The following is a 646-nucleotide window of genomic DNA, read 5'->3' as shown; positions in this document are numbered from 1 at the left end:
GTGGCGAAGATTGACCTACGGTTTGATCAGCTGAGGTCATTTTTTCACCACCGTTTTCTATAAAGTGATTCATACCATCGACCGTATGGATGTGATGAGGCTTCAGTACAAAAGGCGCTTTTCTTCTTTACGGAGATGAAAAACCAAACATTTGGATGAAACGGGTATTTTCACGCCTTGTTTAAAGGGGAAAAAGTTCAAAAACTGTCATTCTAAAGGACCAAATACTGCTCGCATGGGTCTTATTACAGAACCGGCGAATCGCCACTATACAAGCGTACAAGAGCGCAGCAGATATACGGGATGTAAACGGACGTTGCATGAAACCTGCATGGAGCATCCTTGCAGCCTCCGCCTGCTCTCCCGCTATGCATGCCTGACCCTTCTCGCTCATGACCGCAATCGTCATTCCCACGAGAAGAGAAGTGGAGATTACGCACTGGCGATTAACAAAAGGACTTCCAGCCGGCGGATGGAACTAAAGTAAATAGATCACGTGGCTTAGCGAACGATGAGGAATAATGAAAATCAGTGAAAATGAAAGAGGAAGCGTTACAGACTTCGAAATAAGACTAGAGCAGATGTGGTAAAAAAAAATTATAAAGATTTAAACTAGGAGTGAAAAACAGTTGGGAGTCTATGTGTG

At 43.8% G+C, this 646-nt stretch overlaps 1 protein-coding gene across 1 annotated transcript in view; it reads right to left on the bottom strand.

Moving 5' to 3' along the window:
• The window catches only part of LOC119593101 (sialin-like), a 35,739-nt gene that overhangs the window by 9,081 nt on the left and 26,012 nt on the right, over positions 1 to 646 (bottom strand). The window lies entirely within an intron of this gene.

The sequence above is a fragment of the Penaeus monodon genome, chromosome 31, assembly GCF_015228065.2.
Source record: "Penaeus monodon isolate SGIC_2016 chromosome 31, NSTDA_Pmon_1, whole genome shotgun sequence".
Classification (NCBI taxonomy): Eukaryota; Metazoa; Arthropoda; class Malacostraca; order Decapoda; family Penaeidae; genus Penaeus; species Penaeus monodon.
The sequence above is the reverse complement of the archived record's forward strand: the minus strand, read 5'-3'. Positions and strand labels throughout refer to the sequence as shown.